This window comes from Carcharodon carcharias, chromosome 28 (assembly GCF_017639515.1).
Source record: "Carcharodon carcharias isolate sCarCar2 chromosome 28, sCarCar2.pri, whole genome shotgun sequence".
NCBI lineage: Eukaryota > Metazoa > Chordata > Chondrichthyes > Lamniformes > Lamnidae > Carcharodon > Carcharodon carcharias.
The window spans coordinates 18,217,596-18,235,527 of NC_054494.1; the positions used below are offsets into that span (position 1 = coordinate 18,217,596).

General features: G+C 42.7%; 1 long non-coding RNA gene across 1 annotated transcript; it reads right to left on the minus strand.

Moving 5' to 3' along the window:
• Positions 1-1,896: 1,896 nt before the first annotated feature.
• Positions 1,897-14,283, minus strand: LOC121270929. The gene is made up of 3 exons (XR_005941641.1): positions 14,149-14,283; positions 6,084-6,250; positions 1,897-3,008 (listed from the first exon to the last, which is right to left on the minus strand). It is a non-coding gene; the product is annotated as an uncharacterized LOC121270929 (long non-coding RNA).
• Between the last annotated feature and the right edge of the window lie 3,649 nt (positions 14,284-17,932).

Consider the following 17,932-nt stretch of genomic DNA (forward strand, 5'->3'; position numbering starts at 1 on the left):
AAAAAAACCCAAGAGATCCATAACATAGAAGAGCCTAAGATAACAGATTCAGATAATTATTCATTGTATAATTTAAAGGTGGGAAGAACAGAAACAACCTATGCAACAGTGAGGTGCTAGACCTATCAGAATGGAGGTGGACACAGGAGCTTCCACTATGGTGAGCAAACCTTCACATACCCTGAATTATGGAGAATGTAAATTAAATCTGGAAGAAACCAAATGATGCCAAATTGAAAACTTACACAGGAGAAGACATCAAAATCAAAGGCATAAGCAGGGTTACTGCACAGTACGGAAGTCAATCAGTGAAATTACCCTTGCAGGTGGTAGCAGGTGAGGGCCAAGCCCCCTTGGATGAAATTGGCTGAAAGAAATTAAATTGGATTGGACTGAGATCTTCCAGCTGAGAACCAGTTGGCTACCTGAGCTATTACAAAAATAAGCCTCAGTTTTCCAAGCTGAACTGGGGAAGATCCAGGGGCTACAAGCAAAAATTCACGTGGATCCAGATGCTACCCCCCAATTTATGAAGGCAAGGCCAGTACCTTATGCAATGCAGGGAAAAAGTAGATGCCAAACTGGACAGATTAGAGAAACTGGGGGTGATACAACCTGTGCAGTTCTCAGAATGGGCAGCACCAATTGTCCCCGTACTTAAGCCCAACCAAAGCATTCAAATTTGCGAAGACTACAAGTTGACTGTTAATAAAGTGGCTAAGTTGGACAGACACCCTATAACAAAAATTGAAGACCTGTATGCTAATCTGGCAGGTGGAACTATCTACAGGAGCTTGATATGAGCCATGTTTATCAACAATTGGAGTTAGAGAAGGCCACCCAGAAATTTGCCACAATTAATACACACAAAGAGTTGTACCAATACACCCGTTTGCCTTTTGGTGTATCCTCAGCTTGCGCCATATTCCAGAGAGCAATGGAAAGTTTACTGCAGGGATTACCTCACATTGTACTTTATTTAGATGATGTCCAGCTGACTGGGCTCACTGGAAAGGAACATTTTGCAAACTTGGAAGAAGTTTTGAAACATTTCTCACAGGTGGGAGCATGTTTAAAAAAAGAGAAGTGCACATTCCAAGCGAAAGAGGGAATTTATTTAGGTCACAGGGTAGATTCATAGGGCCTCCGCCCTGTTGAGGAAAAGGTGAGAGCCATTAGAGAGGCATCAGCGCCAAAGAACATCTCCGATCTCAAATCAATCCTGGGGATGATCAATTACTGTGTTGGACACTTCTTGCCTAATTTGTCGACAGAACTGGCACCCCTGTATTACCAACACAAAAAAAACCAACATTGGTCTTAGCAAACATCACAGAAAAAATTTTCACTCAGCCCTATTAGTACATTTTGACCAAAGAAAAGAGTTAATTTTGCAGTGTGACGCATCTCCCTATGGAGTGGGAGCAGGGCTTTCCCATCGAATGAACGATGGCTCAGAACGGTCTATTGTATATGTATCAAGAACACTCACCACAGCGGAAAAAGGATACTCACAGGTAGAAAAAAGGCCTGTCCATCATCTCTGGTGTCAGGAAATTTCACCAATATGGTACACGGTTGTCATTTTACTATCATTTTGGACCACAAGCCTTTGCTAGGATTGTTCAGCGAGGAAAAGGCTACACCACCATAGCCTCAGCAAGAATACAGAGATGGGTGTTGATTCTGGCAGTGTGTGAGTATACTTTCATCCACAGGCCAGGAAATCAGATTGCAAACGCTGATGCATCATTTGCGTTTGAAAGAAAACGGTGGGGATGTTCCAGTTCCTCTGTCAGAGATTAATCATACCGAGGCATCATTAATACTTAGAAACTCCCTTTATTACTTGTGCACAAGGGAGAACAATACAACGAGAGTTATTATACCGTCTCAAAGCAGAATACACAAACACTTGCTTAAAAGCATTTTACAACCAATCAGTAAATTTTGCACATCTCAGTCCGCTTATTTGCATACGTTAACTGACCAATCCATGCTTTAGTTAATTTCCATTCCCACCACAACAGGTGTGGTGCCTACACACTTGGTTATCACAACTTTGATTACATTGGGCCTGAGAAAGAACAACATGGAATGTCTCAGGGCTCATTCTACAACAGTGGTCAAACAAGATGGTATTATTTTTCAAGGTTGCAGTATTTTTCTCTTAGGCCTAGGCATTTAATTCAATTTCTCCATTAACCCTTTTAGTACTAAGTGGGTTCTCTTTTTGACTAGGCCATCACACTTCCCCCCTTTTGTCCTAAAAGGACAATCCACCACCCTTAGCCAAGTTCTATGTATCCTAGCCACCGGGCTTCATCCTCAGAGGGGTCTTGATCCTCAAGGAGAGGGAGGGTATAGATAGCTGGCTTGAATCAGCAAGGTAGGCACAGGAACCCAATGGCAGCTCGCCCACCCGAGTGCTACCCTTGGTATAATTTCTTCTGACGCATAGCCAGGCCTCCCCCTTAACAACCACAAAGGTGGGCTCCCATCTCCAAATGGGCGTTTGCTGAATGAGGGCCCCTGTATTACCTAGAGGCCATGCGGAATCTGAGGGGAAAGCCAGAAAATGCATCTCTGAGGAGGAGGGGTTAACAGGAAAATTAGTACAAATCCAACATTTAGTCCGATTAGCTTGCAAGGCTACGGCCTGCATTTGTTGAACCGCAGAATTGGTAGTCCATGCCCCCGCAAGGACCATGCAGGACAGGATCCAAATCAGAGTCAGCAATCTGATGGCTCAGTTAAAGTTCTTGCACAAGCACTTCCGTCTGAGGTCAGTGTCCGCTTGACGTGCGATGTGTAGATTCACAAGGGACGTCCTTTAACCTTCACGGCCGTATGGGTGGTGAGCAGGACTTGGAAAGGCCCCTCCCATCGAGGTTCCAAACAGTTCTTTCTCCTGAAGGTCTTTACCAGGACTAGGTCCCTGGGCTGGTATTGACGGCAATCTTCAATGGTGGGCTTTTTTCTGAGCTTCTACTACCTGTATATGCAAGCTTTTGACAGAATCAGTGAGTGATATACAGTACGTAATCATTCCCTCATCCATAGTGTGGATGTCCATTTCTCTAGCAGACAAAGGTGGGGCCACTGGGAAGCGCATAGGATGTCCCATTACAACTTCATAAGGAGAGAGGGAGGTGGTACAGTTAGGGTGAGAGCGCATAGTCATGAGCGCCAGAGGTAGAGCTTCAGGCCATTTCAAACCGGTTTCTTCACATAACTTAGCTGGTTTGTTTTTCAGAATACCATTTTGTCTTTCCACCGCCCTAGTAGACTGGGGGTTGTATGGGCAGGAAAGGTGATGGTTGCATTGGAAGGCCTTCAACAGTTCCTTTATCACTTTAGCAGTAAAATGAGGCCCATTATCACTCGATAAAATGTCTGGTATCCCAAATCTGGGTATATATTCATGCAACACCAATTTTGCAACAATAATAGCATCATTCCGTCGGGTGGGATATGCCTCCACCTATTGCGAGAACAAACATACCAGAACTAAAACATAATTGTATCCCATACATTTAGGCATTTGTATAATGTCCATTTTTAGGTGTACAAATGGGCCCCATGACTGGGTTCCCGTACCAGCAGTCACTGTGGGCGTCTTGCCTGGGTTATGTCATTGACATAGGTATGACAGGTATTACTAATACAATGCCTATTAGCATATTACTATTCACTATACATTCAACATTCATACTATATACATGTGTTAAACCCCTGAGCTGGCAACCAGTCAAGTCATGATTCTTGTGTCGTGAGAGATTCAATAAATGCTCATTAGTTACCCATAAAGGGACTACCCCTTCATTAATCTGTCTTAAATTTTCTCGGGCTTGTTCCAGTGCCCAAGATCCATAGGTGCTGCATACTTCATTTCTGCTCACTTCGTCTGAAATACCTTTCCCTATTTAAATTAATTTATTGATAGTCCCCACATGACTTTCGAGCATGATAGCCAGGCTTTGGATTAACCACTGATGTCCCTACATTGAATGTCATAGCGGCATCGTTTATCAGGCTGCGCTTAACGCGGTTCCCTCCCAAGCCTGATCGCATCTCACCACTGAACTGAACTGCTTCAGTCATCAATTGGCGCGTCAGAGCCGTATAGAGTGTTTGGGTATGGGTTGAGCACCACTGGGGCAGGATGACACTGGATACATTCAAGACTACGGGTACCAGCTCATGGTGTACACTATCATAAAAAATTTCTGATTAACCAGTACCAAACCATTTGCTGGTCCTGGATGCATAGTCAGACAAGGTGGGTCAGTCAGTGTGGTCTGAGGGGCTTCAATTATCTCTACTCGGACTGTGGAAGTAGATGTGGAAGGTGACTGGGTAGTGGTGGACCTCCCACGCCCAATCTGAAGCAAACCCTTACTACAATTCGAAAGCACTTGTTCTCCTACTGTTACATTTATCATTCCCCATTGTGTGTTGCATTCGGCACTATTTTACTTTCTTATCGTCTTCTCAAACATTTTATTGTCTCAAAAGTAACCCATTAAATTGTGTCTGACCCTTTTCTTTTAGAATTATCCCAGATTCATTAACTCGGCCAAAAATTGGATTTCTGCAAAACTTTGTCAATGTCTTGAGCTTAGCTTCATATTTTGGGGACAGACTTCACAAATACAAAAGCTTGCAGTACATGAATTAGTGCCAATTGTTGTCAAACCTTTTAAAATGAAAATTCCCTTTTGAGAACTTTATTAAGAACCAAACCTCAAATTTTTTAAACCTTGTAATAATTGTAATTTACGCTATCAAAATTAAAACAACCTCTTTTTTCATGTGTAATGATTTGTATCCAAGTTATAATGTTTATCAACACATTCTTTATCTTAGATAGCATCCTAGTGATTCAAAAGTAACCTGTTAAATTACACTGCACTTTACATCTCAAGATTGTCCCAAATTCAAATTACAGTGCTGTTGGGATGCAGATTTCCTTTAATATTTAATTTATCTCTTCATAAAAACCCCCTTTTTATCCATTGGAACCACCTAGAACTTGTGTTTATGTCTGTTGGTTTTCCTAGAATCTTTCTGAATTTCAAGTAATTTTTTCCCCTCAGAATTTTAGAATACTAACTCGTATGTATTAATCCCAATCAGCTTGGAAGCTGATGATGAGGGTTATTCCCTACAAGTCTGCAAGGGGGAAGTACAAGGGTTGGTTCATCACAAACAAAGGCAAACCCTGTTTTATCTTTACACTACCTTCAAATTATGATTTTTGCCAGAAACCTCAACTCAAACTTTATACTCAAAACTTTGGAATGTTTGAATAAACTTTTCCTTTAATCTAATATGGGGCTTTCGACTCTATAGTGCTCAACTACACACACAAAAGACAATTCAGGGAAGAAAACACATTAAAGCTCACATACAAATGCTTCCTTGCACACAAACAAACACATAGATAAAGGTATGTATCAATACTCCTATAATATTGAACTTAACTCGAAACGAAGCTTCGAGTAGCATTGGGGGGATAAAGAGATCTTGAAGGCTCCACCTATAGGGACCTTCGAAGTGACGAAAGCTCACATTTTCTCTGCTGCTGCTTGTCAATTGCTCATTAAACCCCTAGGGGAACCCTTTCTCTCTCTCTCTCCCTCTCTTCAGCACAAACAGCTCTTGTAACTTAGATCAATTCATTTTTTTTAAGTTACAGAAAATTCAGTAGCGGACTATCTACCTCCCTTAAAACATATTATAAGCGCTCAATTCTGTCCTGATTAAAAGTTCCATCTGGTGGGAAGCTCTCTCCTTTATCTTGAGTCCATTTAACCCAATCAGAAACATATTGGACAATTTCAGGACCGTAATGGACATACATATAAGCATTTGGGGTTCCCTTCAAAGGGGCCATATTGATGCCAAATTACCCATTTAATTATATGCACACAAATACACACAGAAACTAAATGTTCAACTCCAGGGGACTCGAACCCCTGGATATACTACTACTACTTTTCAACTTCGGGGACTCGAACCCCAAGTACACTAAATTACTGGCCAGACTAATCTCCTAAATACTTAAAGAGATGACTTACCCTAAGAGTCAGCCACAGGCAGGCGAAGACAGATCACAGGTCAACGAACCCCAGAAACCCAAATCGGGCTGCTGCGGACTGAGGAGTCCTTGAACCGCGAAGTCCTAACGCTGACGCTCCGTGACCCAACCCCAGGGGTTAGTCATCTCAGCGGAACCTCCAAGAAACTGGCAGAGATTAATCACACCAAGGCATCATTAATACATAGAAACCCCATTTATTACTTTAGCACAAAAGAGAACAATACAATGAGAGCTTTTGTCACATCTCAAAGCAGAATACACAAACACTTGCTTAAAAGCATTTTACAACCAATCAGTAACTTTTGCACATCTCAGTCCGCTTATTTGCATACGTTAACTGACCAATCCATGTTTTAGTTAATTTCCATTCCCACCACAACAGGTGTGGTGCCTACACACTTGGTTATCACAACTTTGATTACATTCGGCCTGAGAAAGAACAACATGGAATGTCTCAGGGCTCATCCTACAACAGTGGTCAGACAAGATGGTATTGTTCTTCAAAATTGCAGTATTTTTCTCTTAGGCCTAGGCATTTAATTCAATTTCTCCATTAACCCTTTTAGTACTAAGTGGGTTCCCTATTTATCTAGGCCACCACAGCTCAAGAACTCATTTTATCATTGAACTTCTTAGATTCATCCCTGGTATGTATTGGACAGATCAACAATTGGACAAGTCGAGATCCAGTCTTATCCAAAGTAGGAGAACAAGTTGGTTGCAAGAACAGGAATCTGACAAAATGGAACCATATTTTCACAGAAAATATGAGATAACCAGCCAGGATGGTATCTTATTGTGGAGAGCTCGAGTGATTATTCCTCCAGAAGGACGAAAGCCATTGTTATATGAACTACATAGTGCTCATCCAGGTATTTCCCGAATGAGGACCATAGCACGCAGTTACCTACGGTGGCCAGGAATGGATGGTGAGATAGAGCTTAGTGAGGAGTTGTATGCAGTGTCAGCAAGTGCAAAAGTTACCTCCAACAGCTCTGTTACACCCTGGGAGTGGTTAGGTTGGCCATGGGTGCGATTACATATTGATTATGTGGGACCTTTTACGGGAGCAATGTTTCTCCTTATTGTTGATGCTCACTCAAAATGGAGGACATATATGAGGTGAAGTCACCAACATCTGCTACAATCGACAAGCTACCTCAAAGTTTCACCAGCAATGGACTACCAAAAGTGGCCGTGTCTGATAACAGACAGCATTTACAAGTGCTGTGTTTCAAAGGTTTACCAGCCTCAACGGTATCACTTATGTAAAAACTTCACCGTACCACCCTTCCTCGAATGGGCTCACCGGGAGAACGGTTCAAACATTCAAAACTGGCATGAAGACATTAACTGGAGACTCCATAGCAACCAAGCTAGCAGGTTTCCTTTTACATTATAAGACCATCCCTCACATGACAACAGGTGTCACACCTGTGGAATTGTTGAAGAAATGTCATCTCAGAACGAAATTGAGCTTAATAACATCAAATTTGAGAGGGGGGGTGGGGAAGGAGTCAGGGAAGTCAGTAAACTGGGCATGACTGGCATAGTCATGACAGAAAGTTTACTGTAGGAGAGACGGTATATGTGAAAAATTTTGGAGAAGGACCCAAGTGGTTATCAGGTGAAATAAGTGCAGTGACTGGACCTCTTTCTTACCATGTGTAAGTGGAAGGCCGATTCACACAGAGCCATATAGATCATATAAGGAGGAGAGAAACAAAGTTTCAAGAAATGATTCCTCCAGTGTTCACGACTGCATCAACATCTCCTGTCGAAAGAACTCAACTGAGTACAGATGTAAGGATCTACAAGAGTTGAGGAAACAGATTTGCAGGTGCCCACCGAAGAACCTGATGTTTGGACAACACCAGAAAAGGAGGTTCCTGACAAAGCCTCTGAAGCTGTAGAGCTGAGACATTCTATGCGCATAAGGAAACCCCAGAATGACTGAATTTGTAAATTACTTATCTGTGTCAATAACTTGATACTTTGAGAAAAATTGTAACTGTAAAATGTATTTCTGAGTAAAGGGCGAGGGATTTGGTAATCTGATGTGTAATATACCATTAAGAAGAATGTTATAACGGAAGATCACACGATCTTAATATCAAATAGCGGAGTAGCGTGGGCTACCTTAGTAGCCAGTAGTTAATAGTCTAGAGTTAGAGTCTGTAATGTATAGCCAGGGTTTGTGTTGTAAGCACACAAATGTAGTTACTGAGTTCCTTTGTAAATAAATCGAATGTGTTCTACATAAGAACTGTCTGCTGATCTACTCTATGGTACCAACTCAGCCACCCCAAAACAAGCTTGCAACCTGGATCCATTAGTCCAACTAAACTAGTGACCAGGATCCAACAAATAACGTGGACCAAGAAAAGCTGTTCCCATTAGCTGATGGCACAAGTACAATGGGGCACAGGTTTAAGGTTTTGGGCAAGAGATACATGGGGGAATGTGAGAAAGAAATGTTTTATTTAGTAAGTGGTAATGACCTACTAGGTTGGTGGAAGTGGAGTTGGTCAATGGTTTCAAAAGGAAATTAGATGGGCATTTGAGGGGATTAAACTTGCAAGGCTATGGGGAGAGACCTGGGGAATGGGGCTGATTGGATTGCTCTACAGAAAGCTGACATGGACTCGATGGGCTGAATGGACTCCTTCTGTGCCAGAATAACTCTCTGGCTGTAATTTTCCAGCTCACCCCCCACGGGGGCATGTTTCCCCATTTTGGTGAGCCATTGAAATCTCCATGAGAGGCCAAAAAATATTCCGGCCTATAACTCCCTCCTGGTAGGTTTCATCATGGGACCTCTCACCACTAACAGCCCCGTTCAACCAAGCAGCCTTTTATTCCCCCTCCATTATTTTTAAAACTAATAAATAATAACGTTCAAAGAAAATGAGAATGAGGCATTTTGTCAGTGACCCTATCATTTCTTTTCTTGGTTTCTACACTGCAGTGACCTTGGAGATTGAAACTTTAATACCCAGAGACTCCAGTGTCTGAGGGACTGGATTATAGTATGGGTGGAGCTGCTGGTTTATAGAACACAGGATCCATTTCAGGAAGAGCTGGTAAGCAGCTGAAAGTGAAAACTGTACTTTATCTAAAAATAAAATCACAACATTGCAGCACTCAGCGTCAAGTTCCCAGGTATGGCACACAGCTAGGTGCAAACAAAATCCTTTCATTTCTTGCCAACTAGGAGAGAAAGTGAGAGGAAACATTTCCAAAATCTGAAAGCCAGCCAGGAAGTGAAGAGACAAAGCACAGCAGGGATAAAGGGAGGTGAAAATCAAAACAGACAAGAAAAAGAGAGTCGAAAAAGTGGCAGATTTTTGAAATATTAGTAAAGAATCAAAAAGCTGCTGGAAACACTCAGGTCAGTCAGCATCTGAGAGAAGAACACACCAGTTACAGAGTTCCCATTCAGTCTCACTTCAGGACTGCAAAAAAGAAAGGTTGACTCTGAACAGTGTAGAGCATCATACAACACAGGAGGAAGACATTTGGACTGTTGTGCCAGTGCTGGTTCTTTGAAGGGCTATTCAGTTAGTTCCACCCTTATGCTATAGCCCTGCAATTTATATAGGGTATCCTTCAAGTTGTTATCCAATTCCCTTGTCTAAGATGCAGTTGAATCTCCTTCCACCATCCTTTCAAGTAGTACTTTCCAGATCACAACAACTTGCTGCATGAAGTCCCAGTTTTATGTACAACCATCTTGTTTTACGATCTTTCTTGTAAAAAGAACTTTAAACCCCAGATCCAAAAGCTGTACTTATTCTGTATTCTGTCTTCATAGGGAACACCTTGTAGCTGCCCTCAGGGTCATTCTGCAGTAGCTCAGCAAAGGTCTACTAGGAACATGGGAGCAGGAGTAGGCCATTCAGCCCCTCAAAACTATTTTGCTGTTCAAATAGATCAGGGCTGATCTGATACCTGCCTTGATTTTGTAACCCTTAATACCCTTGCCAAACAAAAATCTATTAATATTGGTTTGGAAATTTACAATTGATCCTCAGCCTCAGCAGCTTTTTTAGGGGAGAGAATTCCAGATTTCCACTCGCCACTGTGTGAGGAAGTTCTTCCACAGAATCACAAAATTGTTACGGTGTAGAAGGAGGCCATTCGGCCCATCATGTCTGCGCCGGCTCCACAAGTGTTTTAACTTAGTGCCAATCTCCTGCCTTTTCCCCATGGCCCTGCACATTGTTACTAATTAGATAATCATCCAATGCCTTCTTGAATGCCTCAATCAAATCTGCCCCCACCACACTTCCAGGCAGGGCATTCCAAACCCTAACCACTCGCTGTGTGAAAAAGTTTTTTCTCACCTCGCATTTGCTTCTTTTGTAAAACGCTTTAAAACTGTGCCCTCTGGTTCTCGATCCGTTTACGAGTGGGAACAGTTTCTCCCTATCTACCCTGTCCAGACCCCTCATTATTTTGAAAACTTCCATCAACTCTCCTCTTAGCCTCCTCCTCTCCAAGGCCTCTCCTGACACCACGCCTGAATGACTGAGTTCTTTTAAGGTTGTAACCTCCTGTTCTGGACTCTCTCACTAGAGAAAATAGTTCCTCTCCCTTTTCCTTATCAACACCTTTAATCACCGTAAACAATTTAGACTGGAACGAGGAGGGCGAGTGTCACCTACTCCATGTGGATACAGGTGAGCTGACACATCCTGTGCTACTAACAGCAAACCTGATCAAAAGGAGCATAGGCCTGACAGCCAGTATAACTGGCCTACTCCACTGTTAGAATTCAAGGTATCGGAGTCAATTTACCCTTTAACCCCTTATTTTCAAGTTTGGAAATACCTCAAAGTGATATTGGTGATAATTGTTACATTTCAATCATTGTAAGACCAGACTTGCCAATGGCTGAGCAGTAGCTTCAAGGTGCAACAGCATTACCGTTATGCCCTGTGTTAGATCGACGAGATCTCCATATAATAACTCCCTATCCTTCTCCAGGTACCATTGCATCAGTCAATGCAACAAGAAATACCCTGACATTTCCTGTGGTTGGAGAATTTCCTCTTCATTAATTAGCAAGAAACCCGATGTGAGGGTTTCTCAGGATTATTTCACCACCACCTGGCCACAGCACAGTAGCAATGATTCTGCAAATCACCACCCTGTCTAAGTGCCGCTCCTATATGGAGTATTGGGATCAGTACGTTTGCCCTCTAGCATGCCAATACCATGAGATAGGGCATTAAAACTATTTTTTTCTTTGATCTTTCATGGGATGTAGGTGTCAGTGGGAAGGCCAACATTTATTACCCATCCAGCATTGCCCTTGAACTGAGTGGCTTGTAGAGGGCAGTTAAAAGCCAACCATGTTGCTTTACATTAGGTTTCCTTCTCTACGGATTTTTCAACAACCAATGATAGTTTTGAGGTCACTATTACTGAGACTAGCTTTCATTTGCAGATTTCTTTTCATTTTAGCTGCCATCGTGGGATTTGAACTTGTGTCCCCAGAGCATTAGCCTTTTGGATTACTAGTCTAACAATATAATCACTACACCACCATGGCTTGCTCCTTGTAGTAGTTAATATGTTCATGCCGTTCTGAGACTTATACCCGCGAGTATTTGGATGGGAATCTGCTAAGAGGAGTTGGCCATTAACTACTTACTTGTGAGATCTAAGTGCTTGTGTTTGTATCAGTTATTTTTTAGTGTTTTATGATCAAACTCTTCTTATTCCACCTATGAGTGTTGCAGAATATTTGTGGTTATATAAGGGTAGAATTTGCCCAGAGCCTCTTTTAACCACCCAATATAACATTGGCAAAATCACTCCAACGCGGGCTAATTACTCAAGTGCCAGTTTGTTTCTATATCGAGCATGTCTCAAGAGGAAGATTGAAAGGAGCCAAATAAAATACCACAGCTGCAGACCACAGTGGTTACTGTGGGCACATTGGCATTAACAGGATTTTCCCATGCAGTGGCCAACTGTAACTTCCCATCTGCAAGGGCATGAAACTCAACAGGCTGCTGGGGGTTGCGGGGGGAGGGAGGAGAGTTGTTTCCCCATTGCCCAGTGGGATGACCTGCCCAATAACAAGGCTGTGCCCTGCTTGATAAACTAATGCTCTAACCTGGCACTGGTGGGAGCTAGCCAGCCATCCAGAAGGGCTTGCAGGAGGTCTCAGAGGAGGGGCAGGAGAATGCAGGGTTCCCTGACCCAGCTGCAGTAGCCATGGCAAGGATTTAATGCCAGACACCTCACGGAGGCAAGTACACTCTAACAAAGTGCTAAGTGCTGCTTGAAACTGGCTGAAATGGTAGGCATAATTAACACCTTTTAATGCCCCCTTTTTATTTAATGGTCAGTGGCAGCTGTTCAAGATAAATGGGGACAGTTTAGTAGGAACTGCACTTTTCACTCCAGTTATTTCATGGGCTCCTTGACTTTAGTTCATGCACATTGTAGCACCCATTGCCTGACTAAATCCAGTACCCACATCGCTCTTTTTAAGGGGTGGTTTTATGAAAGTGTGATTCTAGAGCAGAGCCTTCCTTTCTGGTAGACACCTATGAGTATCCACAACTTCAAGATGTGGAATCGTGAAATAGGCATGCCCTGACAGAAACAGTCATTGATAAAGTCAGCCCTTGATTGCAGCTCCTTTTGAAAGTGCCGGCCTTGGCCCAATGGGTAACCCTCTCACTTGTAAGTCAGGAGCTTGTGGGTTCAAGTCCCACTGCAGAGACTTGAGTAGATGATCTTGAGTGCAGTACTGGAGGAGGTGTGATCTTTAACAGAGGCACCATCTGCTCTCTCAACTGAACAGAAAAGATTGCATAGCACTCCTTGGATAAGGGCAGAGGGAGTTCTCCCAGTGTCCTGGTCAAAATTTATCCCTCAACCAAGATAGCCAACTCCAATAAAATAAGGGGCACTTCAACCTGGGGGCTATGGTGACCATAAGAGAGGAGGAGGTTTCTGGTGATCATAAACTTCCCCTAGTGGCCAATGGGCACAGTGCACATGCTCACAAAGGAAGCAAAAAGGCAAGGGCAAGAGGAGACTCCCAGGCTCAGTCTCCCATAGGCTGCCCTAGAAATAAGGGACATGGGACAAAGTCAAAATAAGAGACAATTGCTTAATGGTTGGTCAACCTGTCCTTAATTAATACCACTAAACTAAATGAACTGGTCATTTACCTAGCTCAATGCTGCTAGGGTGACCTTGCTCTATGAGTGAAATGGCGGCCATTTTTGCCTGCATTCTGATGTGACTACACTTCAAAAAACCTTATTGGCTGTGAAGTGCTGCAGGACCACCTGAGGTGATGAAAGGTGCTATAGAAATGCAAGTTGAGTAAATTGGGCCTGTATCCTGTGGAATCTGGAAGAACGAGAGGTGACCTCATTGAAACTTACAACGCTCTTTTGTTTCCCCTGACTGGAGAATGTAGAACAGGAGGGCACAGTCCCAGTGTAAGAGGTCAATGAGGTAGGGCTGAGATGAAGAGAAAATTCTTCACATAGAGGATTGTGAATCTTCGCATTTTCCATCCCAGAGGGTTGTGGATGCTCCAACGTTGAATATATTCAAGGCTGGGATAAATAGGTTTTTGATCTTTCAGGGAATCAAGGAATATGGGGAGAAGCAGGAAACAACAGTGATAGTTGGAAATGACTGGTACTGGTCCAAACTGGAATTCCATTTCAAGACCAGTTCAGACCAGTAGCCGTCGTTTCCCAAGTTTTACTGGTTTTTCCTTCATGATCGTATTGAATGTCCTGAGGGGGCTGTATGGTTCACTCCTGCTCCTATCTCTAAATTCCTTCTTTCTTAGCTCAGCATGTGTCAAGACTGCGATTTGGAAATGATATGGCAGCATTTATTCATCTTTCTTTGAGAACTTAAAACCAGCAGCTCGGAATAGACAAAAAAAAAATGACACTATAAGAATAAGGGGCCACCAGCAGCTTGCCTTAAATGTGTCCATGCTGACTGTTTATGTACTTTCACACGAACAAGATGGACACATGGGATGTACTAACCTGCTCAACTTTTGCCTTCGTAGACAAGGCCAATATAATTTATTAAAAAAATGTAGCAGGACAAAGCGAATTGTTACATGCACTTCTCTTTGCGTAGGAAGTTAAGTCATATTCAGCAGTTTCTCTCCCTCCATGTCTGCTGGGTGCACTTTGACTCTTCGTGAGATCTTTATCTTTCCGGTTACCATGGCACCAATTTCCCCCATAGGGAACGGGACCTTCCTTTGCCAGATGTTACTTCAGAGGTGCTGAATTTTTAATGCTATTTGCTGCCATATGACTTCTGTTAAAACTGCTGGGGATCCAAAAACGAGAGGCAGAAACGTGCTGTTAAAACTGGTATCCCGGTTTTCATGTTTCTTCTGTGGACTTGAATAAATTGAAAGCTGTTGGCAGTAACTGGATGTCAGAAGCTTCAAGGCAAATCTGCCTGATTTCTACGAAACGGAAGCAATGTTCGGAGCAGGTAGACATCCGACAACAATGCAGTTTGTTACCAGTAATGTAAAAAGCAAATCACAAATTCTGGGGTTACCTTCCTTGGTGTCTAAGTATCTGTGCAACGTGTTTGTTATGGTGGAGGCTTTCTCAGCTGATGCCAGCAGCCCCCTCGTCTCTGAGTTCAAGTGCCACTCCAGATACTTCAGCCACTTCTGCGCAGTACTGAGTGAGTGCTGCACTGTCTCAGGTGCTGTGATTTGGATACAACTTAGGCCACCTCTGCCCTTTTGTGTCCGTAAAAGATTCCATGGCACTATTTTGAAGAAGAGCAGCCGAGTCCTCCCCAGCATGCTGGTCAATATTTGTCCCGCAACTAATGTCTCTTTAAAAAAAAAAGCAGATTATTAGCTCATTGTAGTGTGTGGGATCTTGGAGTTGTGCGACAAACTGGACTACACATCAAAAGTAGTTCATCAGTAACACACTATGGGTTATCTTGAGGTCATGAAAGGCTATCTATAAACGCAAGGAATTTATTTTCTTTGCAACCATTTTCAAGCAGATTGTACATTCTGGTTTTCAGACTAAAATGAAATCTTCAGCGAGACTGTCAGATATTTGTACGATTCATTGTAAAATTCCGACTTTCCCCGGTGAGATCTCAGTGAGATCAAGGAAATGGTCTTGACCTGTAGAGTGCCAGTCACAGCATGAGCAACAGTCACCAATTGGAGTGACTGCACAAATAAAAAAGACAATTCAATACTGTGAGTGGTGCGAGGAAATCTGCATATTTTTGCTTTTAGATTTGCTTTTCAATAGTAAACAGGATTTGCTTTTATACTAAATACATTTTCTCAGAAGCCTTCTGCTTTATGTGTCGGTGCACGGGTAAATATCACTGTAGATCAATATTTAGCAGGATTTACCAGAATGGCCCAGGGATGTGGGACCTCAGTTATGTGGGCAGGCTGGAGAAGCTGGGGTTGTTCTCCTTAGAGCAAACAACATTAAGGGAGGTGGGTCAGAGGTCCCTGCCAGAAAATTTTGAAACCATTATGTGTTCAACAGCATTGATATGCCCCATTTGCGAACATCTGGGTCCAATAAAAAAGTTATGGCACAGAAAGTGGCCATTCAGCCCATCATGTCTGCGCCAGCCAAAAAAAAGAGAAGGAAAGAAACTAGCTGCTCATTTTTGCTCCCACTTTCCAGCACCTGGCCCATGGCCTTGCAGGTTACAGCACTTCAGGTGCAGGTCCAGGTACCTTTTAAATGAGTTGAGCGTTTCAGCCTCAACCACCAATTTAGGCCGTGACGTCCAGACTCCCACCACCCTCTGGGTGAAAAGGTTTTTCCTAATGTCCCTTCTAACCCCTCAGCTAGGGGAAGTAGGTCTTTCCTGTCTACTCTATCTAGACCCCTGTCAATTTTGTACACCTCAATTGGGTTGTCCCTCAGCCCCCTCTCTCTGAGGAAAACAACACCAACCTATCCAATCTTCCCTCATGGCTGCAATTTTCAAGCCCTGGCAACATCCTTATAAATCATTTGACATCAAATAGTGATCAAATGACATCATTCACAATCAAGTGACATGAAATGAAATCATCCAAAGCGCAAACAACATCATTTGTGATCACCCAACATCATTTAAGTTATTCAACTGACACCCAGAGCTTGCTCATGAGGGAACGCTCCAAGTTCTAGTTACCAGGGCAAAATTGTCTCAAGCTTCAGATTTTTCTAAGTCCCAGCTGATTCTGGATAGACAAGCTTGTTTAACATATAGTGATAATTATGGTAGAGGGTGTGAGGAGCTGGAGGAACAGTACATTTAACACATTTGGACAAATTTTCCAAACAAAATTTCAGGTAGTCCCTTCACATATGCACAGGGGCATTCTTGACCCATTGTACATCTTACCGTTATCAGCTGCATTTCATTCCCATCTCCTCCCTCCCCGCTCCTATAATCATAGAAAATGTAGCATAGTTACAGCACAGAAGGAGGCCATGAGGCCCATACAGTCCGTTCCAGCTCTCTGCAAACGTAATGCAGCTAGTCCCACTCCCTGCCCAATGACAATTTTTCCTAATAACTGGCCCCTGTGACCACACAGCAGAATCATAGAATTGTGATGGAGTAAGAGGAGGCCATTCAGCCCATCATGTCTGCACTAACTCTTTGAGCATTTTAACTTAGTGCCACTCTCCTGCCTTTTCCCCGTAACCCTGCACATTGTTTCTATTTAAATAATCATCCAATGCCCTCTTGAATGCCTCAGTTGAACCTACCTCCACCACACTCCACGCAGTGCATTCCAAACCCTAACTACTCGCCATGCGAAAAAGCTTTTTCTCACCTTGCGTTTGCTTCTTTTACAAAATCCTTTAAAACCGCACCTTCTGGTTCTCGAGCACCCAGGTAGCCCAAGAAGGCAAAGGACTCAGATATTTCCGATGATCACGTTCACAGACAACATATGTAAATCGTATTCATCTGGAAAACATGGTAAACCAAGTCTAGGTAAAGATGGTAATTGCTTGAATTAATTTTTAAGTGCTAAACAGTTAAATGTTTAATCAAGGACTTTGCTTGATGAGAGCCTTCATTGGCATTAACACATTTACTGGCAGCCTATGGCTTGTATTCTATGGCTATCCTCTAGTTACTTGAATAGTATTGTTTTGACATGGTCCTTAATTGATAGTTCAATACCAACATTTCTATTATACATTTCACACCAAAATACCTCAAACCACTTTACACAATTAATTCCTGCTGTTCTATAAGCAAATGCATCACAAACATTCCACAATTATGCAGTGGATGGCTAGTTAATCTGTGTTTTTTAAGTGCATCGGAATACTGGTCAGGACATGTGCAGAACACCCTGCAATTTTTCCGATGGTGCTTCCTGGCCTTTCAAGCAGGCCTTGGAAAAGGGAGGGAGAGAACATTTACCTATTCAGGGTATTCGATGTTTTGATTGTCCAAAGGGTGTGCACATTCCAAGGACAGAAAGTAATGCATTTTATTGCTTTGTGCAGTAGAAGGATCTGGTACCTAAAGGGTTAACATGGGACTGAAGTCAGTACCACCACATGGTGATGTAAGAAGGCACATGACCTAGAACCAAGGGCAGCCTAGAGGTAGGTAGCAATATGTAAGGACCTCGTTTGGGGTCCTCTCCATAACTTTATCCTCTACTGTAAATATGTACATCAGTACAGTTCAGTACTGTTAATAAATACTTCTTTGTAACTTCAACAAGACTGCTTCATGGTGTACACATCATAGGTAGTGACAACAGAACAGATCTTATGTGTGTGTTTTTGA